This window comes from Macaca mulatta, chromosome 9 (genome assembly GCF_049350105.2).
Source record: "Macaca mulatta isolate MMU2019108-1 chromosome 9, T2T-MMU8v2.0, whole genome shotgun sequence".
Lineage (NCBI taxonomy): Eukaryota > Metazoa > Chordata > Mammalia > Primates > Cercopithecidae > Macaca > Macaca mulatta.
In genome coordinates this window covers 9,626,746-9,641,555 of record NC_133414.1, presented here as the reverse complement: position 1 = coordinate 9,641,555, position 14,810 = coordinate 9,626,746, and positions in this window count along the sequence as shown.

Here is a 14,810-nt window from a genome sequence, read left to right as displayed (position 1 = left end):
CTCCACAGGTGTGTGGAGGGCGGGGCATACTGGGCCATACAGCCCCGGTCTTCTATGTTAGGATAAGGGGAGGGAAAAGGAGGCTATAGGACACAGAAGAGTTTGTTCCATTTTAATCTATTGGTTGGTCATGCTTTCTCTGGGACAGCTGCTTTCTCTTATCTTTACTAAACCACAGAGCAGTTGACCCGTCCATTCAGTCAAATCAGTCAAACAGGTAATGCACACAGGCCCAGCCTGGGATATGTTGCTTTGTGACAGGGCATCAGGACAAAGAAAGAGATGAAGACCGAACGTAGTGGTCTCTGCCACTCATAGCTGAAAGCCCTCATCCTCTGTCCACCTGCAAAACAGTGGAACTTGCCTGGGAAGTACTATGTGACGCAATGAAAAGAAGTGGTAAGGGTGCAACATGTGTCCAAGGAGAGACGGGTTTACATTTCAGCTCTATACAGAGGGTGAAACACACAAAAACAGATGAAAAGAGAGAGATTTGAGCCTCAGGACGTAATTAATTCATTTCATCATTGCAGTAGAGTACATCCATTCCTCCTTTATAACCAGATCTTCAGTGGCACAAATTCTGAGTCTTTATCCCTCATGAAGTTTCCTAACAGCTCAAGTGGAAATACTCCTCACTTAGAAATACACCATGACTTCTGAAAGCATTGGAAAGGCTGAATTGTGAAAGCCTGGGATCACACAGAGGACAGAGAAGGGGCCTGGTGTAAGGTGGTGCAAAGGCTGGGTACACTGGCTCTCGCCTGTAATCCGAGCACTTCAGGAGGCAGAGGCAGATGGATCACCTGAGGTCAGGAGTTTGAGACCAGCCTGGACAATATGGGAAAAGCCCATCTCTACTAAAAACACAAAATATTAGCCAGGTGTGGTGGTGCACACCTGTAATCCCAACTACTGAGGAGGCTGAGGCAGGAGAATCACTTGAATCCAGGAGGCAGAGGTTGACGTGAGCCAAGATCATACCACTGTACTCCAGCCTGGGCGACAGAGCAAGACTTTATCTAAAAAAAAAAAAAAAAGAAAAGAAAGAAAGAAAGGTGGTGGTGCGTGTGTGCACGTGTGTGTGCACTTATGTGTGTCCGCATGCATGAGTGTGTGCACGCACATGTGTGTGTCCGCATGCATGAGTGTGTGCACGCACATGTGTGTGTCCGCATGCATGAGTGTGTGCACGCACATGTGTGTGTCCGCATGCATGAGTGTGTGCACGCACATGTGTGTGTCCGCATGCATGAGTGTGTGCATGCACGTGTGTGTGTCCATGCACATCTGTGTGCAAGCACATGCGCTCTTAAGAGAGAGGAGCTATTTCAGACTTTCTCACGTACAAGTAGAACAAACAGTCCAGAGCTGAGAGCCACTGTGTGCTCATCTGTCCACAGGCTGTTCAATTAACTTATTGTTACCAGTGAGACAGCAACTCAGTGTCTGGAGAAGAGGAAGTCCCAGGCACGAAAGGGACAGCCATGAAGCTGCTGGCAAGGCCAAGAAGGCAAGGTGTTCCCTCCGAGGCACGCGGCTCCATCCCTCTCTCAGCCTCTTCACCTCCTTCCTTCCCACTCCTGGTCACTTCCTCTTTTTTTCTCCTCCTGGTTCCTGCTTCTCTCCTTTTCTTCTCGCTCTCTTCCTTCCCTCATCACGGTCTCGCTGCTGGGGAATAGAAAGTGCCACTTTCTCCGTCGCAAGGATGCGCTGATTCCGGAACAACAGGCACTGATGAAATAGAAACGGGCTCAGTTCTGAGAACTTGGTAAAGCTTCTGCTTATTTGAACAGAGCCAAGGAAGGAGAAAGGGGGAAGATGGTTTTTCGCCACCTCAAATGAACTTCCAACTCTTCCCCGCCCTTCCCTCCCATGGGAGAGACTGTATTTTCTGCTCTCCTTCCCACCCTGTAAGTCATTTCTTGGTTTCCCTTTTGAGGCAAAGAAGCCAAAAAGGTGGAACTTTTGGGAGCTGGATTATTACCCAAAACAGACCCATTGGACTACAACAGAGCCCTAGTTGAACTCAAAAGGTGTGCATCGTCCAGGGACACAGATGTGAAGCAACCTTGGGGGAATGGCGATTTCCCACGTGGACAGAGCTGGCGCTGTCTTGACTCATGGCCACAACAACTGCAAATTTCAGATTGCGCTGAGACGGCCGCATTTATCAACCTGTTTTCATGATCTACATCCACTGGCAACGGCTCAGAGGGGAAAATAATCACCCTTAAAGGAAAAATGTTAATGTGATGTATGTGGATATATTCTAAGCATTAGATCTAATTATAAAGAATGAATCACAAATTTAAGCATCTTAAATATAGACATAAAAAGAAATAATTAACCCTCAAACAGGAAGCTGCTGCACTATCAGATTGCATCATTTGAGAACCCAAAAAAAAAGCAAGTCAGCACACTGAAAGCATGAAAAAAGCAGAGGTTACCCTTCTGGTGGGGTTTCAATATTCTGTCCATTTCTACAGATGCATTAGGGAGGTCCTTAAATAAGAAGAAGATTCTATTCATGGGACTATGAAACTACCCCAGTGGAAATGTCCTCTCTTCTTTGGAAAGCGGCACTCTTTAGATAGGTCCAGCCTTAATCCCTCCCATCGGGGGAGCATTGATTGCATGAGGCATTCGACGTTGTTGTTATAAGGAAACATCAACCACAAAGCAGACAAACACCACAGTTTTATAAAGAAATTTCACTCGTGTGTTATTTTCCCTCAGCTCCATTTCAAAAGCTAAGAATTCTTCATTGTCATTCTCTAGATAATCACAACAATTCTTTATCTCAGATTAGAAGCTCCTAGAAATAAGAGGTCGAGGTCTCATTCAACTAAGTCTTACTGTTTTCCTCGAAGAGCCAAAAATCCCAATGCAGAGCCAAATGGCGTTCACAGATGATGGTGAAAATGGGTTTGATGGCTGGTGCCACACAGTGAAAGCCACACCAGGAACCAGAAGCCATGGACTCTATATTCAATGACTTTATCTGCATCTTGATGATGGTGGAAGAACAATACCTCATCTCCCCCAGTCTCAGTATAGTTGTCTGTAAAATACATATAACAATCACTACCCTACTTCTCCATACAGAGCTCTCATGAAGTCCAAATGAGATCATTTCTTGAGAAGAGCTTTGGGATAGGCACAGTGGCTCACACCTGTAATCCCAGAACTTTGGGAGGCCGAAGAGGGTGGATCGTTTGAGGTAGGGAGTTCGAGACCAGCCTGGCCAACATGGTGAATGAAACCCTGTCTCTACTAAAAATACAAAAATAATAGCTGGGCACGGTGATACACACCTGTGATCCCAGCTACTCAGGAGGCTCAGGCAGGAGACTCGCTTGAACCCGGGAGACAGAGGTTGCAGTGAACTGAGATCGCACCACTGCACTCCAGCCTGGGTAACAGAGTGAGACTCTGTTTCAAAAAAAAAAAAGAGAGAGAGAGAGAGCTTTGAAAAATTATAAAACCGTATGGGTCATGTGCTTGTGACAAATAGCCTAAGAAAGTTCTAAAATCCAGTATAACTTTTACCCCATTTGAAGTAAGTTGTTCATGTCCTTGGAGTTCACTTTGTGTCCACCTGAATGAAAAATAAATTTCTTGACTGGGCACAGGGGCTTATGCCTGTAATCCCAACATTTCGGGAGGCCAAGGCAGGAAGATTGCTTGAACCCAGAAGTTTGAGACCAGCCTGGGCAACATAGTGAGACCCCATCTCTACAAAAAAAAAAAAACTAATAGAAAATATTAGGCAGGCATGGTGGTGCATGCCTGTAGTCCCAGCTACTCAGGAGGCTGAGATGGGAGGATTGCTTGAGCCCAGGAGTGTGAGGCTGCAGTGAGCTGTGATCGCATTCCAGCCTGGGTGATAAATAAGGTAGAAAATACATTTTTTGGCACTTCTTGGTATCTACGGGCTCTTCCACATCAAAGTGTGAGAGAATAGGAAGTATTATCTCTTTTACTCCTGTTATGGTATGTCAGATTTTGGTTTTCCCAAAACACGTCCCTCTCCCTAAGAGCACTCGTGTTTCTGCTTCTGTCTGTCTTTGGACCCATCTTGACATTTTCCATTCACAAGAACCGGGTGCCACGATGGCTGGCGATGTCCTCTTAATCCACACTTCACGTCTCCACGTGTCAATTGCCTTTAAAAAGTACCTAAACTGAGTGCAATTCCACCATTTTATTTTTATTTTATTTTATTTTATTTATTTATTTGAGACGGAGTCTCGTTCTTGTCCCCCAGGCTGGAGTGCAATGGCGCAATCTCGGCTCACTGCAACCTCCGCCTCCCAAGTTCAAGCTATTCTCCTGCCTCAGCCTCCAGAGTAGCTGGGATTACAGGCACCTGCCACCACACCCGGTTAATTTTTGTATTTTTGGTAGAGACAGGTTTTCACCATGTTGGCCAGGCTGGTCTCGAACTCCTGACCTCAGGTGATCCACCTGCCTCGGCCTCCCAAAGTGCTGAGATTACAGGCGTGAGCCACAGGGCCTCACCAATTCCACCATTTTAAGTGGCATTTTAGAAACATATACTTAATATGCTCATAATACATGGTTATTTGAAAAGCACAGTTTACAAAATTATATGTACTATAATCCCATCTAACACACACACACACACACACACACATCCTAAAAAAGTGAGAGGATGCACATCAAAACCTGCTTATACATAGTTATCTCCAGGTTGTGAGATAAATTTTTTATTTATTTTTCTTTGTGCTTATCTATATTCTCTATGGTTTCTAAGATAAGCGTATGTTTCTTTCAGTAAAAGAAAAGAACGTTATTTTTAAGTGCTGTTTCTCTTCTTCTGTAGAAAGGAACATATTGTACTAAATAAACCAAGGACAAACTTGGTCCTCTGACTGAAATTGTCTTCATCATGGCTCTAATGATCTAGAGAGAATAAAGTAATCACCTGTCATGGTAACCCACAACGTTTTTCCACCATAAGAAAGTCAATATTGATTTAATACATACATATGGGTAGTATATATGTGACGGAGGGAAAAATCTCAAGAAAGAGCCTATATACTGTTCTTACATTTGAGGAACTTTGACATTTTTATATTCTTTCCCATTGCAGTATTCTAATGTTAGTTGCATTAAATTGAATTCCTCAACCGTGGTTGGACATGACCTAACCTATTACAAATTCCTTGTTTTATAAAATTAGGAGCCTTACCATCAAGCTCAAGCTTGCTTTCAGGAATGAAAAGCAAGTCGTCGTAAAGAGTATCCTTTGGTGACACTGTTTCTCCATCCGTCACCTGAGGTCTCTCCAAGAATGAATTACACTACAGCTCTCTGATCCAAATCAATAGACGTTCAATGCCCAGATCAACCGATACCAAAACACACTGCCAGATCACTGATCTCCTGTGAGGATGCTGATGAGACCAGTTTCTTGGTTCTAGACATGATCACATCAGAAGCAATGCTCTCTCTTGGAAATGAGCATAAGCTGCCCTGAGCTTGGAAATTAGGATGAATAAAAGTGATGAAAATGAACCCAAATCTCAATGATAAGCTGGTGTATTACACGGGCACATCTCACGGCCTTCTGTCCTCATCATCTTCCTGTCTTTTGGTCAATTAGAAAACTACACAGTGATCACCTCCTTCAAGATTATAGGATCCAAGTCACCACGCAAGTTACACTGAGCTAAGAAATATCATTATTTCTAAGACCGGTCCCTTCCCAAGTACACAGTTTCCCTTTTTGGTATCACCACACAAACAACGCCACTCAAACTAGAAAGCAAGGAGTGGACGGAAACAGTAGTGAATAACAGCACGCTAAGACTCTCGGCTTTGAGGACTCTGCTCCTCTACCAGATCAGGATGGTTTATTCCCATGCCATTGTGATCAACGAACACCGGCAAATTCTTGTGGTGCCTTCTTTGCTGCTCCGTAGATGAATTTCTAACCGATGTGACCGACATTTATGGTCAGAATGCTTTCTAGAATGATTCTGCCACTGAGAGTGTGGTTGTGGCCATAATGTCCCTAGACTGAGGTTTCTGGAGTTTCCATTCGTGGTCTGGGCTGAGATGATGTGATTAAGCTTCACATCTGCTAAGGGTTTGAGGTGGAGGAAAAAGGGAACTGGAATCGTTCTCACCTCATCAATTCTGACCACATCCTCCCTCTCCAATTACCCCAAGAGAAGGAAAAAGAAAGATAACAGGAGGAGAAAAAGATGAAGGGAAGAAATAGAGTAGAAGAAAAAGAAAAAGATTGGGGAAGGGAAGAGAAGAAGGCTGGAGGGAACCTCCAGAAGGGCTTATTCTCAGAGATGAAAGCTCAGAGCTTAAGTCTCTAAAAAACCAAAGCACGGGTGAATCTTTGTTTTCACTTTTGTTTCTCTTCCTTCCTTTTTTCCTCAAGCTATCTACTAACTACGGCAGTTTAAATGACAGTTATCTGTGAGCATTCAAAACAGGGTCTTCAGAAATACATTATGTATAATAATGCTTTTGTAAGCACAGCACCCTGGCATACTTGTCATAATGGTGGCATATCAGACAATAAGAGCTTCCAGCTGGGCACAGTGGCTCACTCCTAGAATCCCAGCACTTTGGGAGACCAAGGGGGGCGAATCATCTGAGGTCAGGAGTTCGAGACCAGCCTGGCCAACATGGTGAAACCTCGTCTCTACAAAAAACACAAAAATTAGCTGGGTGCGATGGCACATGCCTATAGTCCCAGCCACTTGGGAAGCTGAGGCACTAGAATCACTTGAACCTGGGAGGCAGAGGTTGCAGTGAGCCGAGATCGCGCCACTGTACTCCAGCCTGGGCAACAGAATGAGATTCTGTCTCAAAAAAATGGAAAAAAAAAAAAAAAAAAGAAAAGAAAAGCTTTCAAATAAAGATATTTTTTCCTAAATAAGGACACAATATTACTCTGTCACATACATTATTTTTCAAATAAAGTTCATTTCTTTGTTGTTTGTTTTTGTTTTGTTTTGTTTTTTGGCTAGTCAGGTGATACAGTAGGCATAAAGAAGGAAAAAAGAAACCTATAATGGGCAGGGCGCGGTGGCTCACGCCTCTAACCCCAGCACTCGGTGAGGCCAAGGTGGGAGGATCCCTTAACCTCAGGAGTTCAAGACCAGCTTGGGTTACACAGTGAGACTTCATCTCTACTAAAAATTTAAAAACTAGCCAAGCATGGTGGCGAATGCCTGTAGTCTCAGCTACTAGGGAGGCTGACGCAGGAGGACAGCTTGAGGTCAGGAGGTTGAGGCCTCAGTGATCTGTGATCGTGCCACTGCACTCCATCCTGGGCAACAGAGCAAGATCCTGTCCGAAATCAAAAAAAAAGAAAGAAAAGAAGAAAAGTAAAGAAAAGAAAAGAGAAAAGAAAAGAGATCTGCAACTGGTTGTGATCAACTGGTTGTAAACACCCCTGCACTCGGACCAGCCTCAGATAAAGATTCTTTCTAAGTACTTTAAGTAGCCTAGTGGTCCTGGAACCCAGCGAAAGTGGCAAGCAGGGGGAGTACGCGAGTGCAAGTTAAGGAATAAAGAGGTGAGAAACAGAGCCCCATTCCTTTCACAGCACTGCAGCACTTCAGAGTATTTTACCATGTCCCTGAGCAAGACGTACACCTTATACCCACAGCGGGGCACAGATTCTCAGTATTGCTATTATCCCATCCACTACTTCCCTTTTCTATTTCAGGAAATATCTGACAAGGAAATTTGCGTAACCTGCCTAAGGCCAGGTGGTGGCTGGGTTGGATGTATAATTCAAGTGTCCTCCTGCTTCTTTCTAATCCTGTCTTCTGACCACCAGCCAGAATTATCCCTCCCAATGCCACTTCGAGTCACATGGAGTCTACCTATGCCAAGATCAAAACCACCAGTTCAAAAATGGAAAACCCAGTCGACCAGTTCGTTTCACCTACATGCAACCAAGTAACTAGTCGGACGGATCTGAGTCACCAATTGGACTCATTTTTTTTTCAACGAATGAAACTAACTTTTCTGGCGGGATAGAGACTAAGTCATAATGAGTCACTGGAACAGAAGTTATGGGACACTATTCAAAATAACAGGTGATCGGAATATTACCGTTTCAAGAGATCTTTGTGATGAGACCCTCCCTTAGCCACCAACAGATTGCATGACTGAAAAACATAAATAGAGCCTGTCACTGGCTTTAGCAGAATATCCCAGAAAGTGATATCTATAAGCAACCACATTGAGAGGGTTGATAGTTGCTAGTTTCATTCACTCCTGCATTTACCCATTCATTTGTATTGCATGCCTGTTGTGTGCCAGAAACTAAGCTAGATGCCATGTGTCATTTAAAAATAAACATAGTCCCTGCCATCATGGAGTTTACAATATAAAGTTAGAGATTAGATACACGTTAGATAGGATAGACCAGGCACAGTGGCTCACACCTATAATCCCAGCACTTTGGGAGGCTGGAGTGGGAGGATCGCTGGAGCACAGGAATTCACCTGGACAACATGGTGGAACTCTGTCTCTACGAAAAATACAAAAAAATTAGCCGAGCATGGTGGTGCGCGTCTGTAATCCCAGTTACTTGGGAGGCTGATGGAGGAGGATCACTTGAGCTCAGGAAGCCGAGGCTGCAGTGAGCCGAGATTGTACCACTGAACTCCAGCCTGGGTGATGGTGAGACCATGTCTTCAAAAAAAAAAAAAAAAAAAAAAATTAGACAAGATAAAATAAGGGCTACATTCTAAAAGTCTCTGTATGCATCATGAGATCGTAGAAGAAAGAGTGATTGATCTCAGCGGTGACGGCTCTGCCAGGAGGCACTGGTACCTGATAGGGAAACTCTGGAGCCAGGAGATCCAGCAGCATAGGAACTGAAGCCCTGAATATCCGTATGTGAGAACCGAGGCCTGATCCAATGCAGGAAACCAAAGGAAACCAACCCACGGAAGGAGAAACCCAAGTCAAGGACTGAACTACAAATTCTAGCTTCTCCTAGAGTTCAAAGAACAGTCAAAATGAGGGTAAAAATAATAAACATCAGAGTTTTGAAAAGGAAAAAAAAAGAAGTTGTTGGGGAGGCTACATGTTGTTTATTGCCATGTGTAAAGCAATATGCTAGGAGCATTATATAAGTTACCTCATTTAGTCTTTGCAACAATTCTACCAACTGGATATCTTTAATCCTATTTTACAGATATCATCAGTGATCTCCACAGAGCTTTATCAGTGTACGAGGGACTTTCACATGTAGTATCATCTAATCCTCACATTTCCTGCCCAATAAGGAGGACAGGAATTTCCACTTATGAAAGAAGAAACTGAGGCTTTGGAACCTAAGCAGCTCGCCCAGGAGAGTGGTAAAGCCGCTGTGATATTTCCATTCTGTTACTAGCCTTTCATAGCCAACTACAGAGCCGATTGACACACTCACTTTCTCCCCAGTTCACTTTTTATCTATTTTACTGGATAATCAATCCAGTTATCTGAAATCCAGCTGACATGATCCCAGATTTGTAAAAGCAGCCTACCAATGGCTCATGGAAGAGTTGGAAAATTCAGTATTCCCCATTCTTGGAGTAGCCAATGTTGAGTACCATCCCCACAGACCTCTTGGGGATACATGACTGTGCCCTCTTACTCGAGAATGACAGCTCAGTCTGAATGTGTTATCAGATCTACATAGCCCAAGTGAAGTGCCACAGCCCCAAGAGACTGCAAGATTATTCAGAGAGTACGTTGCAGACTGTCCTGGAAGAAAACCAGATCATGATTGCCCAAGTCTCAACAAAACTTAAAAAAAGAAAAAAGCAAGTCTCGCTTGGCAACTGTATGAAGACCACGCCTTACCCTACACATACCTGGCCTTCATCATTCTTGCATAAGGGTGTTTCAGAACGTCCAATAAAACATTTCAAGATAAAGCTCCTTCGACTTTTCGCACTGTTTTAAAAGTCCTCAGGCAAAGCAGGTCCTGAATTTCTCCAGAAACATAATTAAGCAGCCATAACAAGCAAGCCAGTGATTTGATAAGCTACAACCCATTGCCAACAGAAAGCTCAGGATCACAATTTCCCATTAAATATCTCTGTCACAAGGGTATTCACCCACTGAAATTCACCCCAAAGTGCTATTACGAGTCCAAAAAGCATAAAGGTACCGGGAACTATGAGAGACAATTTCTCCCATTCCTGCCTCTCAAGAGAATCACTTTCTGACGAAGAATCACGCTTTTCTCAGAGATCTCCCAAACCAAAAATAAGTCGTAGCTGTGGATTCGATTCTGACATGCAACTTGCTCACATCTCAGCAATATTGGAGTCCAAGCTCATACTATAAACAGCTCCCCTGAAAAATAAACACCACCTAAGGCAATAGGCCAAAGACTCCAAAAAAATGTAGTACGAATCTAATGGGAAAAAAGGAAAACAAGCTCTGATGTTCTTGTCTCTCTATACAGCTTTATCAAGAAAGACTATCTGACTAGAAAGTCACAAGAACCTACCAATGAACACGCATGGCACCACACCTAGCCCACTGTGTACTTGTACCACAGAGCCAACGATGCCACCACTTTGAGCTCCCATTTCCTCATGTGTAAAATAAGGATAATAATAGCTGTTTCCTATTTACTCTACAGTGGTGTATGGAAGATTAGCAAGATACTGTTTGTAAAAGTACTTTGATCTCTTCTGAGATAGGATACTAGGTAAATTTCAGCCGGCGTTATTGCCACACGTTGGCACACATGAAACCTGAATGGCCACTGGGCAATAAAGAACTGGTCATCATAAGGTAGAAACAGAAAACAGGATACGGTGCAAGGAGAGCAGAAATTCAAGATGTGTGATTAGAGTGAAAACAGAGGACTTACATCTGATCAACGGAAGAACTCAGTGAGGAAACAGAAATGAGTATGTCCAAGGAGAGAAGCGCGTGGCAGGACAACCTGACCCAATTCTTGGAAACCAGTCACCAGATCAGAAATCAAAATAAAGTGCACTGGATGTTTATTCAAGAAGCTCCTAAAATCTGGACTTCTCTAGAAAGGCTTCCCAGCCTCACAGAAACATGGCTAGCCAATTCTCCCATTCTACCCTTTCTGTTCTGGGGAACCTTCTTCTGGAATTCACCGTGATATAATGTGCAGTTTTCCCTGCACTTAGGCTTAATGGGAATGCTGTTTGTGAAGAAGGAAAAAAAATGGAAAAAGAAAAGAAACTTTTTTTTTTTTTTTTGAGACAAGTTCTCCCTCTGTCACCCAGGCTAGAGTGCAGTAGCATGATTATAGCTCATGACAACCTCAGTCTCCTGGGCTCAAGTAATTCCCTCATTTCAGCCTCCCAAGTAGGCTGGACTGCAGGTGTGTGCCACCACTCCTGGCTAATTTTTTTTTCAGGGAAGGGGTCTCACTATGTTGCCCAGGCTGGTCCTGAAGCACTCCTCCCCAGCTGGCCTCCCAGAATGCTGGGATTTACAGTGTTAGTTTCTTCATTTAATATGTTTCTGTGCTATTTTCTGTTTTTTTTTTTTTCTTTTACATTGCTTCATCCCAATATTGTTATGTTTTATAACATTTTCAGGCAAAGACTCTGTCCAAACAAAATTATTTTGACCAACCCAGCTTGTCATTACTTTGTTCACCCTACATACATTGTGCACCTACTATGTGTCTGAAGGAAGCTAACAGAATGAGTTTGGTGAACAGGTAAGTGCTTAAGCATTTAATCTTAATAGTGATCTTAAGAGTTTTATGTTCCTTGTAAGCAACAAAATATTCTCAATTTAGCAGTTAAAAGAAAAAACAGCAATATATCTGCATGATAACATCAGAACCATCTAAAACACAATGCAAATACTCTAGTGTTGATGCTCTGAACTTCAGAAACATATCCCCTTGATGAGCGGGGCAAATGTCACCAAAATTACACTTCTATATTTGTGTTTGTCCTTCTCTGGCCTTCTCCAACTCTAGGACAACTGGAATCCCACAACATATTCAAGAAATGAGGTGGGATGCGATGGTTCATGCCTGTAATCCCAGCACTTTGGGAGGCTGAGATGGGAGGATCAGTTGAGGTCAGGAGTTCGAGACCAGCCTGGTCAACATAGCGAAACCCCCATCTCTTATTTTAAAAAAATAAATAAATAAATAAATAAAAGAAAGAAAAAGAAATGAACCTCTTTTTTGCCAAAGTACAGATGAGGGTGTCTATTTTGTTCTCAAAACTCTTCTGGTGGAACCAGGAAAGACTCAATACCTGAACATCCACCAGGTGCTCAGTAAATAAATCAGTATCTTGTGGATTGATTACTTGTCATTCAGGAGTCTCAGAGTGGTCCTGGACTGCGATTCAGGTTGCTACGTGAGAACTCAGGGTCAAGGTTTCTGTAACTCCACTTTGGTCTGTCTTCCAGATTCATTCACTTCCTCTTGTCCACAGAGTAGCACAACCTGCTGCTTTTCTGCCTCCTTGCACTCCCCTGGGCTCCCCCTGCTCTTATTCCCATAGCATTTTGCCGTCCAAAAGAGCCCCCTGTCTATTGACACACTTGGAGATTCTATCGTGAGCTCACTCTGACAAATGGCCTCGAAAGACACTGAACAAGACCAGGCAGGGTAAGCCCAGGCCTCTAGAGCTGTGTTTCTCCATCTTGCATCCTTGAAGTCACAGTGGGTATGTTATGCTATCTGAAGAAGAAGACTGAAGTCAGACGAGTCCTAGGTGCTCTTTCCTTTACCACATCTCTTCCTGGGTGTTCTGAGACAGAGTTTTCATTTTCAATATCACCTACATGGTGATGACTCCCAAAATCAGATCTCTAGCCCCCGCTTCCTATCCAATTCCAATTGGATGTCTTAAACACACTCAAGATTTATGTGTTCAAATGACAACTCACGAGCTGCTCACAGTGGCTTGCACTTATAGTCCCAATTACTTCTCGTGGCTGCAGTGGGAGGATCTCATGGGCCCAGGAATTGAAGGTTCCAATGCGCCATGATCACACCTATGAAGAGCCACTGCACTCTAGGTTGGGCAACGTAGCAAGACCCTGTCTCTTAAAAAAAAAAAAAAAAAGGCCAACCACAGTGACTCACACCTGTAATCCCAGCACTTTGGGAGGCTGAGGCAGGTGGATCACCTGAGGTCAGGAGTTCGAGACCAGCCTGGCCAACATGGCAAAACCCTGTCTCTACAAAATAAAACAAAAATTAGCCAGGCATGGGGGTATAAGGTCCCAGCTACTCAGGAGGCTGAGGCATGAGAATTGCTTGAATCCAAGAGGCAGAGGTTCACCACCACTGCACTCCAGTGTGGGTGACAGAGTGCGATCCCTTCTCAAAAAAAAAAGGAAAGAAAAGAAATAAATGACAACTTTTGATTTTCCCATCTTAGCCTATCTTCCTGTCATCATCTCATTCAAGGAAATCACCATCCACTCATTTGCTTAAGCAAACAGTCTTGACAGAAATATTAAAACATTTAGAAATTAGATGCTGGGAGATAGAGTAGATTTCTTTGATTTCCTGGGTTGCTTCTTTTTATTTGCATAGTATCAGCCCTATGGTGAGAAAGCATAGAAACAAAATAAGTATTAACAAGACTGCTAGACCAAAATCTCAACTCAAATAGAATAAACTCTCCTATTTTCAATTATATAATGATACAAACTCTTACATGTGTGACTTCTTTGGTTCCTTGGAAAACCTCTTAGCCTCCCTCTTGTTTAATATAGAAGACAGTTGTTTGCACTTTAAGCAAATAAACATTTGTGTTTTGTCCTATGTCCATTTTAAAGTAAAATTTTTTAAATTTCTATATAACATTCCTTGATGGATCTTGTGAAAAATCATGTTGCAATACTCAAATTCCTTATCTGAAATATTACATCCATTTGGTTTGCCTATTACCGTAGTTCCTGTTAAGACTTGTTAATTCCCTATAAAATTGACAATTTCCAGACTAACCAGCAATCAAACAATGCAAGCAAATGGGGTCATTTGATTCAATCACTAAAACAACTAAAATAGCTCAGACCACTGACTGGAGCACACTAGAGCCACTTCTCGGTAATTCATCTGCATTAACTTCCCACATTCACTGTGGTGTTTGGTGTAGATGGAGCCATGCAATGCCCAAAGCCTGAGGCTGACTTCAGAGTCAAACTCCCCTTCATTCATTTTCATGTATGTCAGGCAGCACCTACAAAAAAAACAAAAATAAGGCAAGATTTCATGTTCATTTCTTGTGGTCCGGTGCCTTTTTTTTTTTTTTTTTTTGAGACAAGGTCTTGTTCTGTTGCCCAGGCTATAGTGCAGTGGCACGAACATGCCTCATTACAGCCTTGACCTCCCAGGTTCAAGAAATCCTTCCATCTCAGCTTCCCAAGTAGCGGGGACTACAGGCAAGTGCCATCATGCCTAATTTTTGTGTTTGTTTGTAGAGACAGGGTATCACTCTGTTGCCCAGGCTGGTCTTGAACTCCTGGGCTCAAGCCATCCTCTTGCCTTAGCCTGCCATAGTGCTGAGATTACAGGTGAGCCACTGCACCCAGCTAGTTCTTTTTTATGTATCTGGATTTCAGAGTAAGAATGCACCTAGGCGTGAAATGGAGTTCCTGAAGACTTTCTTTGGAAATGCATAGCTCTACCATCATCTAAGTATCTTCTCACTAACCCATTAGCTATCTCTCAGCTTTGTTTTAAAGACTTGGGTTGGGCTGGTGCTGTGGCTCGTGCCTGTAATCCCATCACTTTGGGAGACCAAGGTGGGCAAATCACCTGAGGTCAGGAGTTT